General features: G+C 39.4%; 1 protein-coding gene across 8 annotated transcripts in view; it reads left to right on the plus strand.

Moving 5' to 3' along the window:
* MEIS2 (Meis homeobox 2) overlaps positions 1–12,856 on the plus strand; it is a 209,234-nt gene that overhangs the window by 190,279 nt on the left and 6,099 nt on the right. The window lies entirely within an intron of this gene.

The following is a 12,856-nucleotide window of genomic DNA, read 5'->3' on the forward strand; positions in this document are numbered from 1 at the left end:
AGAGAGCACAGCAGGGGGAACAGCAGAGGGAGAGGGAGAAGCAGGCTATCCCCTGAGCGGGGAGCCCGATGTGGGGTTCAATCCCAGGATCCTGGGATTATGATCTGAGCCAAAGTCAGACATTTAACTGACTGAGCCACCCAGGAGCCCCTATATTTACTTTTTTAAAGTTTATGTATTTTGGGGCACCTGGGTGGCTCAGTGGGTTAAGCCTCTGCCTTCAGCACAGGTCATGATCTCAGGGTCTGGGAATCGAGCCCCGCATCGGGCTCTCTGCTCAGCAGGAAGCCTGCTTCCCCCTCTTCTCTCTCTCTGCCTGCCTCTCTGTCTACTTGTGATATCTGTCAAATAAATAAATAAAATCTTTTTTTAAAAAATTGGACATTTAAAGTTTATTTATTTTGAGTAATCTCTACACTCAGCATGGGGCTCAAATTCATGACTCCAAGATCAAGAGTCCACTTTATACTTATTAATTGCCTTTTTGTTTATTTGTACATTACCTGACTCTAAAGTCAGAATCTGTGACCCTTACATCAATTTCTAAATAAAATTATTTTCAGATAGGCAGTGATGTTACTTTATTGTGAAATAGAGATAATTCAAATGCCCTCATTTTTATTTCTAATAGTTAAACCACTTTAGGGAAAATTCTGATAGGTGTGAAACATGAATATGCTCTAAAATTCTTTCTAATTGCAGTACAATGTGTTTGTGTCTTTGTCTATTGGAGATTGTAGCTTTGTGTGGAATGTCAGAATCAAAGGTTGACGTCTTTATTTCTCTGCAATTCAGGGTGGGGAATCCACTAACTAACCCTCTAAAGCTAAAATATTTAAGGACTAAAGCAGATGTGGCATAACTGCTGGTTTGCCAAGTCTCTTGTGGTTTATAAAGATATATTTTATGTCTTTTATGATTACAGGATGATGCTAAAAATTTTGTGGGTAATAATACCGTCGCATTGGAAAGCCTGCATATAACATCTCTGGAGAAGGTAGAGAGTGCTACCTGGCTATCAAGTCAAAGTAAAAGATGTTTAATTGGTTATTAAGAAAAGCAGTTAGGAAATTTTATTTGGAATTTGGTCTTTGACGTTCAAACATCAGAAACATGAGGATGTTAAGTCCTACATTCATAAATAGGTTTTTTGGGTTTTTTTTTTTTGCTTCTCAACACAATGGGATATGTTTTAATTTTAAGCATTGTTAAATACATAGCTGTTAGAATTATAGCTTATTTTAAAAGACTTCAAAATTTTTCAGGGTGTTTTTTTTTTTTTTTAATTCCTTTGGCACCTGCACTAGATGCCGACATAAACTGGTTAAATAGCATTTGGTTTAAACAGAAAGACAGAAATATACATGCATATTTATGATATTTTGTTTGTTGGATCTCTCTTAATATTACTTGACTTTCTGTGTTTTAATCTCTCTTTTTTTTTTTTTTTTTTTTTTTTTTTTGTATTTTGGGTTGAAGCCACTCCAAAGCTTAACACCTAGGAGATTTCTCACTTATGGTTCCCTTTAAAAGTGCTAAAATCTCAGCCTCTCAAACAAGAGACCAAGCTACAATTTAAAGAAAGCAGTGGTATGGATAAAGGGCCCTAAGAATGTTGCCACCTTCTGCATGTGTCTTCTGCCACATCCTTTCTTTTAAACCAGCAGGAGAATTGAAAGAAGGATAAGAGCTTGGCCCATCCAAACACTCCTGGCTAGACAAGCTGGTCTTCTGAAGTTTCCCCTGCTGCTTTAGAAAAAGGAGCCCCACAGACAAATGAAAGAGCCACGGGCACATTCACATGCATAACACCTTCCCTCCAAACACCAAGTGGCTTTAGATTGCTGGCATTGGGGTGCTTTGGCCTGAGATGAAGAATAGAAACTTGAGAACCATTTGTTTCCACACCATTTTGGGTGAAGTGCTGTATTTTTCACCTTAAAAGGCCATTTAAAAAGAAAAATATGGTTTGAGACGAGGATACAATTTGGAAGCCATCACACTTAATGGAGTCCCTTTTAAATGTAACACTTTGTCCTATCAATTCTCTTCTAAATTAGTTGTCACTACCTAGAGGAAACCTACCCTTGATTGTCTTATGCTATTGCTTAAACACATACAGTGTCCTATATGTATGTTCTTGTGTCCAGTTTTTAAAACTCTCATAAATTCTATCACTTAAACTTACCCTTGTTAAATGTGGAGTGGAACATGACTTGTGCCCGTGGGGTGGCCAGTGTATTATTACCATTAGCTTCTGTATCTGGTCTCACAGGGTATCCCAGGAATAAAAAACATAAAGCAGACCGGACCTCATAGAAAGAAGGTCCCAGCCACAGAGGTTTTTACTGACAGTTGACTTGGCTGGCCATTTTTAGATGGCCTTTGTAAAATCTGGAAGATCTATGAAAAGGAAGTACTTTTTAGAGGCAGCCAGGCAGTTTATTAGACTTGTTGACACAGCTCTGGAATACTCTTATAGTTTTGGAGTTTTTTGAGATGAGAGAATTTTGAAGTAAAGTTTTCTTTCCAACCCTTCCCTCTTCTTTTGTCCTTTGACTGAGTGGCCTACCTGGGTCCTCAGCCTGGGAGTCCCCCTGTCCACTCAAAGGTAACATTTAGGAAGCCGAGTTTGCCTCTCCTCACTACAACAAATAGGCCTTCCTTCTGAATTTCCAAGTTTTATCAGCTATACACCATACCAGACCAAAAACAGATTCTAGGGTTTATGCTTTTAATAAAAAGCTTCCCTTTCATCTCTACCACCTTAATCTGCATTCACTTCATCTCCCTCTCTTGCTTGGATTAGACCCTTCTACATTCTCAGCTTCTACCTTCTCATCAGCATAGCTCCTCAAGCACCCTATTTTGTGTAATCATTCCCCTATTCAGGATTATCAGGGATTCAGCTGGTCACTTGAGAACATCCACTAGTGTGAGGGAAATGTCAGGTGTTGGTCAAAGGGTGGGACTTCCGGTTGGGAGATGAGTAAGTTCTGGGGATCTTTTGCACAGCGTGGTGGCTGTAGTCAGCAATACGGTACTACTGTGTACTTGAATGTCACTGAGTGAGTCGATCCTAAATGTCCTCACCACAAAATAGAAATGGTAACTATATGACACGATGGAGGTGTTAGCTTCAGTGGTCATCCTTTTGTGATACATATGGTTATTGAACCAACACCTTATGCCTGACACTTACACAGTGATACAGGTCAATTATGTCTCAAAAAAACTGGGGGGGGGGTTGGGGGACAAAGAGTTTCCACCAGCTTGTCTGTTAACCCCTGTTAACTTTTCCAAAACCAGGAGCCAGTGTGAATTCAATCTCCTTGCACAAAATGGGCCCTCCTCTGCCTTAGTATCTAGTGCATGCCATTTCCTTACTTGCTTCCTCTCCAGTATTCTCTGTTCTTTTAATCTGGTTCAGCTTTTCCTCCTCCATGTATTCAGTGATTAACTTCCATCTGACTTTGAAAACTGACCCTCTTGCACTGACTTACTCAGTGGGGACTGTGTTGATTTGCAATTTTTATGTATTGTCAAATTGTGCTTTTCAGTTTCTTTCTGTGGGTGCAAAGAGTAAAAATCTTTAAAAGCATGAACTGCATTTTCAAAATTTTAAAAATAGAGAGGGGGCCACATAACTATTTATGTATTACCTATAATTTCTCCTTACATACAACCTTGTTGTATTTTGTCATTAAACTAGTGTATTGTTAAGTATAGAATGTGGAAGATTTTTATGTGACACATGCACAGATTGCTGTGGACCTTAAAGAAAATTCATTCCAATTTTTATAGGATGGGAAAAGGCTGGAAATAGGCTTTACGTGATCCCTGCTACTCTACACCTTGCTTTCCCTTCCTACCTGCTCTTGTTCTCCCTTTGGAACCTGGTCTCTCACTGGGATACACACACACACACACAGACACACACACACACACACACACACACACAGAGGCACACACCCAGAGAAAGCATCTACCAGTGCAATTCTATCAACATTGAGGAGGTGGGTGCTTAATAATTTTTGACTGACCAAAGGGCAACATAGGACAAAGTAAGAAATGAGGCTGAGAAAAATCTCTATTCCCGCTGTAAAGTGAGAGAGGGGGAGAAGAGAGCAAACACTAGAGTGCGAAATGACTGGAGCAGAAGCAAGGATTTTTTTTTAGCAACTATTCTTTCTCCTTTGTTTTCAGCATTCCCACCCACAACATTCCTGTCTCTGACCTGTGTGACCTATGTGGCTAAATATCCTAGCTTCATAACTATATATATATATATATATATATATATATTCTTTATATATATAAAATTTTATATATACTCTTTTATATTATATAAAAGAGTATGTGTATATGTATGTATATGTGTGTATATGTGTGTATGTATATGTATACATATGTATATGTACATTTATACATACACACACATATATGTATATATATAAATATAAATGTATATATGTATCTTTATCAGCCTTTCCTCCAGAGTAGCACAGAAAGCCTAGCTAGCCAGGTGTTCATCTCTGGCGTAGTTTATCGCCACATGTATGTGTGTATGTGCACGCATATATATGGGCACACGCACATACATATGGCTGATGACTTCTCACAGTTTATGTCAAGGCCACAGTGTTTCATGTTCCACTTGGTTGACAGGGCTTCTCTGACCTGACAGATTTATCCATTCAGAAAATGCATGAAACCAGCTTAATTCTTAGCAAGACAACGCATATGGCTTATGTAGATTTTTGTTGTTGATTTTCTTCCCTTATATGTTACTCAGGAAGTCTGTGTCAGTATAAATCAGTGGCAATGAAATCAACATTATGGAATCGTTGATACTGCATTTGCTAAAAGCTTTCTGGATGTTTAATTCAGCTTTTAATGACTGATATTATTGACAGGGGATAAACATTTTTGATGATATATTTGCTCACAGATGTAAAAAAAAAAAAAAGTAATCCTTTTTTCCCTTTGAGTTAAAGAGTACAGTGCTGTTGGAGAGGAAACAGTTCAAATGTGGTCATCACAGGTTGGTGGCACCAAAAATAGAAACTCACTTAGGGTAAAATTTGCTGTCAGGAAAAATGGAGCATTCTTTCTGAACTCAGGAACGCGTGGTTCATGTGAGCTTGCTTGTAGATGGTTGCTACAATAAGGCTTCTTTCATACAGGTGTGTTTATGCCCCAGGCTTGCTGGCCACAGTCCATTCCATTTACAGAAGCTGAATTAAACAATAACTACCGCATTGCAAAAAATGGCGGTGGGGTGGGGAGAGGAGGGGGAAAGGTGAGCGTCAAAGGAGATGCCTGAGAGCTTTGTTAGGGCCAAGAAAAACCCTGTTGCAGTTGTCAGAGCTTGTTGATGTTGCTGGGAACGGCACTTTTTTTTTTTTTCTCCTGGATTTTGTGGTTCTGCCTTAGGAAAGAAAGTAAAATAGAACGGAAGAACAAAGTCCTACTCTATAAATCAGCAGCTGCTCCTTGCCAGATCAAAGGAGTGACATTTTTGCTCCTGGACTACTTGTCCACTTGAGGGCTTGACAGGCAGCTAACAGCTGGCCTGCTAGACTGTATGGGAGAATCAGGCTACATCTTCTTCCGAGCAGATGACAAGCTAATCAGAGAGATAGCCATAGCAGAGGGTATATGAGTGCACCTTGATCTCCTCAAACATATCTAATACATAATTGCTAAACAGCTTGGTGCATTTTTAGCAAGTTCATGCTTTGGTAGTTTCCGCTGAGAAGTAGGATAAAGAATTAATACTTCAATCAAAGGTGATCGTGAAGGCTGAAAGATCCCAGATTTGTTGGGATCTTCTCCTCTTAGGGTGAATTAGTAAATGGCTAGGAACATAATGAGAATTGGCTTAAATATATGTAACTGGTATCAAATGACTGGTTGATTTTTCAAAGCCCAGTCAGGCTTTAGTGTTTAAGCAGAAGAACAGGTAACGGGTAATCAGTAATTTGAACGCGATGACTCCTGCTTTTTACGCCAATAGAACTGAATGAAGTTGTCGATGTTCTGTGTCTGCAAAAAGTTGTTTTCAGAAGTCTCGTAAGGTGTGTGGCTATGCAGATCTGGAATTTTAATGTCAGTAGTAAAATTTCCAAAGTAATTCAGTTTCTTGTTGATTTCCGTCTGCCATAAATCATGTACAGGACAAGGTAATATACTACAACTTGTGTCTATTGACTTAGTATTTTATCTTTAAGAGGACAGATCCTAGATATGAGTAGCTGAGGAAGCGTACGTGTTTTCCCCTCCCTTGCTATCAAGTAGCTTTTGAAGGATCACTTTTATAGTACATGATAAATAGCCACATATGAATAATCTGATGGCAATTCTGCAAGAGTAACAGTCCTTCAAAATCATAACCTGCTGGGATGTTTTGTTACATGCCATCAGGTCTGATTATACTTATGGAAGAGTGTTTATTGTCACTTGGTGTTACAAAGGAAATAAAAGATAATTTCCTGTCTTAAAATTTCCCAAATTCTTTTACTAAAAAGTCTCTACTGTTGGCCATAGTACCTTTAATCACATAAGACGCCAAATTCTCCAGTTCACCTTTAAAATTTTTTAATTATAAAAATAATTATACTTATTATTGAAACTTAAACAGCAGGGGGACTTGGGTCGTCTAGTCAGTTAAGCATCCGACTGAGTGGGTCTCCCTGCCGGGTGTGGAGCCTGCTTAAGATTCTTCTCTCTCCCCTCTTCCTCCCATGCCAAACCTGCACGCGTTCACTCTCTCCAAAAAAAAAAAAAAAAAAAAAGAAAAAGGAAAAGAAAAGAGAACTCAAACACTAAAGAAATACACATTTTTAAAAAAAAGTGGAGAGGGGAAGAAAACTCTACCATCTTCTTCCTATCCGTCTGAGAGAACAGTTTCACAAAAACATTAGCCAAACTTTTTCTTTAGGAAGTACAGATGGGGTAAAAATGAATTAAATTAGTATAAATTTTTTAATCTCTTGCCTTGAGCAACAAACGACTATTTAGGTCTGAGGTAACTTAAGAGAATAATGCATGCACTTTCATATCTAAGTTTCATGACTAGAACGATCTTTTTCAGGTTTCTCTTCTCCAGAAGAGTACTCAATCATTTATGTGGTATGTGATCTAGAGCAGGACCTCTAAACTTAAATGTGCAGAGATCACCTGGAGATCTTTAAAAATACGGATTCAGATTCAGTAGTGCCAGGGTGGGGGACTACTAGATTTCTACAGTTCTAACAAAGTCAAGGTGATGTTCAGGTGACTGGTGGATGGAACACACTTGGACCTGCAGGGGTGTAGAGAACCATTTTAGAGAGTGTGATTCCAAAATAGCTTGTCCCACTACCGTGTGCCCCAGCAGATGTCTGCTCCAGTATCTAAAATCTGCCCCCCCATGGCATTATACATTAAATTAGCTGTGATCCCTGATCTACCACAGGGACACATGCTACCTGAAAAGTGTAAGGCACATTATCATCCTCTGTTCAAACCAGCATGGATTGGCTTAATAGTCACCGACCTAGTCTTAACTGTTACTATGAAAGAAGAGAGCTCTTTAGGAAGGGACTTGAGATAGGTGCATTTTGAGTGTAAGCTAACATTTAGTGAGCTCTTACTATGTGTCAGGAACTATGCCATAGATTTTACATACAACATGTCCCTTAATCCTCAAAACAATCTAGTAAGAAAGAAAGAAAAGAAAGGAAGGAAGGAAAGAAGAAAGGAAAAGGAAAAGGAAAGGAAAGGAGAGGGGAAAAAAAAAAATCTGGGCTCAACCACTGCCCTATTATAGACAGGAAACAAACTGAGACCTGGAAGTTTAAGTAGACTTGCCCAAGGTCACACAGCAATTAAAGGGCAGAGAATATGAGCCCATGCTCTCCATCACTTTGCTCTATGGAGAAGTCTGCAATATGGAAAAATAATGGCAGAGGGTTTGCCCAAAGTAGGGTATTTTAGTAAAGAACCCATGTAAGCTCTTGTAACTCTAGGGAAGAATTAGATAAAAGAATATTGAAAAAATGTAGTAGAAGGTCATTAAAGTATTAGCTACTTTATAATTTTGTCCAGAGCCTTTCATGTGTTCGGCATGAACATTCCACTACTCGGGGCGTATTCATAAAGCCACAAAATGTTTGTGATTCCAGATTAGTATCATGTGTTCATATTGTAAATTTATGAGTAATTCGTTCATGTGTTTTTGGAGTTATAGATAATAAGTCTAGTATCTCTCAAATTATAAATTAATCTGTAGCTCAGGGAAATTGGGTACTGGGAACGTGTTTATGAGCAGCCCATGAATCTCATTCATTTACCTTACGTTGCTCACAGGTGTCTGAGAGAAAAGACCCCTTGTCTGTCCATCAGTGAAAAACTTAGGTTTGCACCATGACCCAGTCATTCATGCACCTGAGTACATGTTCAAAGACATTAAACTTGCTTAGCTCACCAATTGAACCATTTTTGTGTATCTTACTGAGAAAACCCCACTCTTAGCCATAACCACAGCACATAGGAAAAAACCTTGCTTTCCATGTGTGTGAACTAAGAAAAACAGTTCCTAACTGATTTGTCAGGGTTGAGGCTTCCTTACTTCAAAGGCTAACCGGTAGCAAGCTTCATGAATAGGCATCCTCACTGAGGAGTCCCACGGACTCGGAGAGTGGAGAAGCAGAACTTGTTCATTTTTCAACAGGTCCCCAGTCACCAAGCTGCCTCTAACACCTCTTCCAAGTTAACCCGATCCCTCTTCAACAGCTCAGCCCCCTCCCTGGACCAGACCCATTCACGGAAAAGTTTCCATGCAGGGATTCCTGGTTCCTCCTCAGAGCGTTCAGGGCTGGCGGCCTTCCAGGTGACTCCACAGAGGCCTTCACTTTCTAACAAAAGGAATGCTGCCTAAAGAAGTTGGTTACCAGGTGTGGCATGAAGTTAGTGAACCAGAAAGAAGGGATTTATCAGTCATTTAAAAAGATGTGGGGGAGGGGCGTAAAGAAAAGAGAAGAAATCAACCAACAAGCAGGAACGACACCTAAGCCTACTTCTGTCAATCTCAAATATGCTTTGGAGTGAAAAACCTTTCAGAGGAAAACCGCGATGGTCAAATTTCAGTGGCAGAAAAATAGGCAAAGCTGAAAAGTTTGGCTCTTCTGTTGGGGGGCCGAGGTGGGGTTGGGGCCGGGGAGGTCTCTAGGAGTTCTCTCTCCAGCAAGACAGCAGGATGAGATTTCCATGATGTTTTATTCCCTTGGGGCTATTCTTTTTAATAAATTCTTTTTTTTTTTTTTCATCTCTAAGTTGACTCGGAAAGGCCTCGTGATTCTTGGAAAGTCATTGAATTTATTTCTATAATTGAGTTATTTTTAAGCTAACAGTCAGTATATAATTTTTAAGAATCACACATACTAATGCATTTTCTATTTTCGTAAAATTTAGTGAGAAAGTAGATAGTCTTAATAGATACTCTCCAGAGTCTTCGTGTGAGCGTGGATAGTAACTTTGTGTTCAATACAAATCAATGGAACTAGAGCACTTTAGGGTATCATTCCCTAAGGAGTCACTAATGGAATTATCTGTAGCCCTTAAAAAAAGTCTCAATGAGGCTAATGAAAATTTTTGCTAAGTGAAATCTGGATAAGGCACTAGGCTTACTAGCACATTTTATTTATGGCATTTATCATATATGGCACGTTTTACGCACAAGTTTTACAAATCTCAGAGTGTTTTTAAAAGCTATTTAATTTTCTAAAAGACTTTGTAATTTCAGGTTAAATTGTTTATACCAATAAAAAAGCATATTATATATCCTCAACTTCAAAATCATTCTGGGATGACATTAAAACTTAGAAAATTTTTAATATCAGATACAGATGAAAAACCTAACAGTCTTTGAATTGGAAATAACTTGTGGGGGTTTTCATTAAAGTTGGGTGCAGCTTGCTGCATTTTGGTTAGTTGGATGTCTTCAGCAATTTTTCAAATGTTTTGGGTTTGGCAAAGTCCAAAATGTTTTTGCCAAGACCCTCTTTTCCCCTTATTTTTTAAACCCGTGTGAAATTCAAGGATAACTTAATCCATATGTGTCTGATTCATTTACACTTAACTCATCAAAATGTTATTTTGTAAGACCCATTTAATATCCAGAAAACCTTTTGAGTCTTTTTAAGACAAGTCTTTTGTCTTTGAACCAGTGAGTTGCATTTTTCCATATGAATGGAGCTTGGACCTTGAAAGATAGAGGATCAGTTGATTTTCAACTTAGAGTCTTCAAATTTTAAGTAGGATCAAAACTTGATATTCTGTTTACTGCTTGAGCACTGAATAAGGTCATTTTAAAATATAGATCAGAGGAAGTGGAAAAAATTTCATGTCATATAATTTGGGGAAAGACTGCATTTGGAAATTTTATCTTAGTAGTACTAAAGAAATAAAAGTTACTCCTAACTTAATTTTTTTTAAAAATCTATAATTAAATGGCTTCATCTTATGTACACTGATAGGTTTTCCAAGAGAGGTCTGTGGATCATCAGTACTGTGTGGTTAATCTCATTTTTTTGGTGTGAAATTGTTCTTCCAGTCAACTCATTAATTGTTCATTCTTATAACAACATCCGCGGTGTTTATAAAAGATATCTCAAGATCAGGGGAGTTGACAATTGGCAGGAGTTGTAAGTTAAGAGATTTCTGAAAAATTGGGGCCCATATGTTTTTAAAATTCTGTGTGATTTGAAAGAATGTGGTAGAATTATGAATCTGGCAAGATATAGCACTATGGATCAAAAACATTGTTTGAGAACAAAAATTCAGAGAAGCTAAATGGAACCCAAGTGAAAAGAGCAGAATCTCCAGGACCCTTTGAAAAGGATCTAGTTGAAAACCTTCAGAGGCATCTATGCATATTTGTTTAGTGGAACTGGGCACAGAAAGGCCATCGCCATAACTGCTAGTGAACATCCTGTCCATGCCATGGTAACTAGTTGAAAATGTAATACTGGAGTGGCATTTCCAAGTTCAGCGCTTCTATAAAGATCTGCGCGCACACAGAATGCTTTTTTAATGTTCTGCATTGTTGTGTGTCCCCCATTGAACAACCTTTTGAGCGGACCCCGTTTTTACTAATGTAAACATTCTGACGAGTATCCAAAGAAATGACCTTTGAGTGAACCTCTAACCTTCCCCATAATTATTTGTTTGAAGACAGTGTGGAGTTCTCCTGCTGAGAACTAAGAACCATGATGCCTTGCAGCTCTGTGAGGAAGGGAGTGTTTGGGGGAACTGGAGAGAAAGACATAAATAAGGGAACAACCTCCAGATGTAAATAATAAAAGAGTAAAAGGGTGAAATTAAAAAGGGAAAAAGTAGCAATTCGTTTTACCTAAAGAGTTGGCCCATAGGAAGAAACAAAACCAGGATTAGTAGCACATAAAAAGAGGTGAAGCCTCTGCCATGTGTGTCCTCCATTAGAAACTTCAAGGAGGAGAGAGGAGGTTTCTCCAGGGTGCTCCTGAGCATCTCAGTTGGTCTTATCCTGAGCTGATAAAGAGAGTTCCTTGGGGGGGGGTGGGGGGGGTGAAAAGCATGGGTCAGTCCTCCTGGGTCCCAGTAAAAACAGTGGGGAAAGAGGAGATAATTAAGTTCCTTTTCTGATTTAAGAGATGCTTCTGGAACCCTTTGTGATCTGCTAGATATTCCTTGCTAACACCGAAGTGCCAGGTGGGGATAAATGTGCAATTTCAACTCTCCTTTTGTTTTCACCTCTCACTGCCCGTCACTGACCCCCCAGTCTTCTCTCCCCTTCCCATCCTCCCCACCAGACCTGAGGGGGTGTAGCGTTTTTTGACAACTGAGCTATACTTGCTTAAGTTATAAAGAAGTTCATTGTTTTGCAAACAAACACCATATGCAAAAGACTCCTTTGGTTTCTCTTGCCGCTATTAGTCTTGGGCTTAATTGTATTCCCACTAGAGTGCTCACAGGAGGCCTGAACAAGTGTGGGCTGCTGTCCTCCTAGGAAGGGGTTTCAACTCCTTAGGAACGCAGAGCTGCCAACACACACTAGAATTTTTCTGGCTAATTTCAAAGAATGGGTTTTCAGTTCCTGCCTGTGGCCCCATGCGGGCTCATTAATCATTAAGTCCCCCTGCACTTAAGATTTGAAACTGGAAATACTGGGAGATGTTGTAAGCGGGTATATTTTTAAGGGACTGCTAGCTATCTTCTAGGCTTCACGCCCACCCTCTGTGCCGCCCCCACCCCCCAAACGCACAGCCAGTGAATCGTGTTCATCAGCTCAAGGGTGCGGGCACTGAGCATCATTAAATGCACGGGGACAAGGGTAACTCGCCAATGGTAGAAAATGGTTTTGTTTTTATTAAATTTGGAGAAATAAAGGAGATTTCTTATCATCTTACTCTGTTTGTACATGAATATTTGATGGGCATTATTAAACATTAAAGTAACATGAAGTAGGCACTTATTTTTGGATTTCCCACAAAATTAGATCCAGGCTTCTAGACGAAATAACTGCTGCTCCCTTACATTCCTGTGATTCAGCCGCCACCTGATTTGAAAACGTTTCTTGGGCTCTAATATCAACCATGTGTACCTGAGGCTCTGTCTTTCTAGTGGGTTGAAAGGTGGCTGGGTTTATGGTTGGCAGTTACCTTATCCCTGCCCTGGGTGTCCCAGCTTAGACTGGAGAGGCCGCCCCCAGCTGGCACTGACCTCTAAATGACCCCTAACTTTACAGGCTTAAACTGCGGGAGTTGCCGAAGAGCAGAAGTCTTTCTGGCCAGCACTTATTACTGCTGTGTTGGTGATAAAACTTCAGACAGCC

Source organism: Neovison vison, chromosome 13, assembly GCF_020171115.1.
Source record: "Neovison vison isolate M4711 chromosome 13, ASM_NN_V1, whole genome shotgun sequence".
NCBI classification, from domain to species: Eukaryota; Metazoa; Chordata; class Mammalia; order Carnivora; family Mustelidae; genus Neogale; species Neogale vison.